A 3,341-nucleotide genomic window follows, 5' to 3' on the forward strand; every position below is an offset into this window, starting at 1 on the left:
CTTTAAAATGCACAAACAATTTACAATTTTAAAATACTCATAACTCGGTTAAAAATTTAAATATAACAAAAAGCTCATGAGGTTGTCTAGTTAATAATCTTACCTTTAGATTTTATAAGATATAAATTCACTCTAATTTTTAAGCTAACGGAGCTACACGTGTTCTGCTTTGCGTATAATTTGGTATGTTACGCACTTGTAAGACGAAGACAACACATGCGGGTATCACGTCCTCTTAAGGGAATTCCATACCATGATTTTCCGTTTTTGTCTAACACACGCACAACATAGGATTTTAGACGTTTTCTTTGCCAAACATATCAATTGATCTAATGAAGCGATAAGAATTCTGAAACAGATTTGAATTCGTCAACAAATCTACTTTAAATCGACTTTCCCACAGTTTTGATTTTTTGATTTTTGCTTCTCCAAAAATTGAAATACAAAATTTATTAAATACTCTTTTTTAATACGACGTTTTTGGGGGATAATATCAAAAATGTGGGAAAGTCGATTTCAAAAAGACTTATTCAAATCTGTTTTCAGAATTCGTATCGCTTCAATAGATCAATTGGAATGTTTGGCAAAAAACACTTCTAAAATACTATGTCACGCGTGTGTTAGACAAAGACAGAAAATACAGTAGAGTGTAGACCTATTTTCCAAATACTCGCCTCTTGTTAATAATGCAACTAACTAGTAATTACCTACTATATCTATATTATGAATTAATTAGATGGGTACTAACACGCACTAACCCTGCATATTGAATTACGTGCAGTGACAATAATTTATAATATCGATTATCAATAACAAAACACGGAACGCTCGTAGACCGTCGTCGCGGTCTTGTAAATATTCATTCTCCACTTGTATGCGTGATCAGTATTGCACACGCTAACCATCTGCAAGTGATTCCGCCGAGTATTTTATTTATTATTATTATTATTGTCATGTTTTCAACGAGTGGTATTAGGTAACTATTATTTGCTTATTAATTATTTATTGGGATATTTTGTTTTTAAATAAAATTAAATTTTTAAACTGATTAATAACAATTAATAATGAATACAGTCTGTGATGTGTGCAATTGAAAAATTATTTTTAAAGACTTTCGGTTCACTGAATTTTAACGAAAAAAAAGTTTTATTGTGATAGGAAGGCCCCCACAAGTGTGATTATTTTCGGTTTTTTATTTATTCAACACTGACGTTCAGGTGTTGTTTATTATTAATTAATGTTGATGGTATGCAAAAAACATGAACGTACAACATATTTTAATATCTTATAATTATAGGCTAGTCCAAACGTTCGCCCCTTATTAATATAATAAGACTGACTGTTACTTATAAATTAATTATATTGGTATTAACGTCTAATATGCACTAATCTATATATTATTTAATTTGGTCATGTGAAACGCTAGAATACATATTAAATTTTAGAAAAAGGTGGGAAATTGGGTATCGATCTGCTGTACAGTAGGTATTTGACTACTTAATTTTTTTCAAGATAATTTACAATGTTGGCAGTAAATTATAATTTATTATTTTATTAATATTTAATATTGGTGTACTATATATATAACACCTATGTTCGTATTTTATATAATTCCTGCTGTATTTTCAATAAGTTTACACATATTAAATTGAAAAAAAAGGTGAGAAAGTGTATGCTGTTATGCTGTACAGTAGGTTACTTAAATAATTCACTACTTAATTTTTTTCAACATTATTTGTAATATTAGCAGCAAATTATAATTTATTATTTTATTAATATTTAATATTGGTATACTATACCTGTAACAACTAGTTACGTATTTTATATAGTTACTGGTCTATTTTAAATAAGTTAATACATATTATACATTTTAAAAAAAAGGTAGGCAAGTGGCATCTGCTGTACAGTAGGTTACAAGTGGGTCACTGTAATGGATGGTGTTAAATTAAAATGCAATGATATAATATCATTGTATAAGAAATACGATTCTGAGCGAAGACGGTCAGTCAGTCTATGCCTATGATATTACTAAGTATATATTTTGATGATATAATTGTGAATATAGTAATTTTAGTATAATATGACCTATTTACGTGAAACCTTGTTTTAATTTTTCAATCCCAAGCTATGAAAGTTGAAAATTTTATACATTTTGTGGTATCACCCGTATAGGATAATACGCGATGAACCAACTATATGCCTTACCTCCGTACACTCTAAGCTAATGACTATCTCTAGAATAAATTCAGATTAATGCACTGTTAGCTTTTGAGGTACGATGGTACGCGTTTTGTCGATCTTACGTCCGTTCCCTAATTTGGAATGACTATTAGGACGCCACAACCAGAGCACTGTTCAGTTTGCAATAAACCTCATTGACTATAGGTGTGTGGGTCTGAGCACTGTTCCAATATTCAAAGGTAAGGACAAAGAAGACTTAGAAATAAAATTCAACTCGGGTTTTAATGGTCGGAAACACTTTTATTGAATTTTAAAACAAACATAAATTAAACACTTTGCGGATTCAGACCGCCGTAGCCCGTTCTCACCGACTCACTCAGTGAGAACGGGGACTCCCTGTCGTCACCGACTCACTCAGTGACAACCGGGGACTCCTGTCCTTGCGCGTACGGCGGTGTTATATAGTAAAATAGTTTTTGCTGTCTCAGCACATCTTGCTTCATTGACCTATATTAATATCTAAATTGCTACGTTGATTTTTACATGTAATATATTTACATTAAATAATATTACAGTGACGACTGTCTACAATATACGACAATTTTTTAACTACAAATAATTATTAAATTTTAAATTTGATAAATTTTGTAAAAATATAAACTTCAAGCACTCATGTAGGTATACATACTTTCTTGTAGGTAGAAATTGTTTTTTTTTTTATTGATAATGGTAGAGAAACTTATGAATAATCATGTATTACATTTTCAAATCTTAAATTTAAAAATAAAATGTTTTATGAATTTCTAGCTCCAAATAATTTTCACATTTTCATTATTTTATTGATATTTTAATTTTATAATATTTGGAACCTTGTAGCACCTACAATATAAATATTTTTTACCCAACAAATACAATTTTATTGACTTGTTGAAATAAAAAATAAAAAAAATTGAAATTGAAAATGTCCGTTAGCAGTTCAAGCGCATACATATATATTAATACATCGGTACTATAATTTATACTAATATTATATTACCTATTAATATAATAATTAGGTGATACCTATACATATTTACCGGTGTCTAACAACTACTAAATCCAGTAGGTACCTGTACTTAGTATTGCAGGGTATTAAGATTTCAGATCCATCACCGCTTATT

The sequence above is a fragment of the Acyrthosiphon pisum genome, chromosome A2, assembly GCF_005508785.2.
Source record: "Acyrthosiphon pisum isolate AL4f chromosome A2, pea_aphid_22Mar2018_4r6ur, whole genome shotgun sequence".
Classification (NCBI taxonomy): Eukaryota; Metazoa; Arthropoda; class Insecta; order Hemiptera; family Aphididae; genus Acyrthosiphon; species Acyrthosiphon pisum.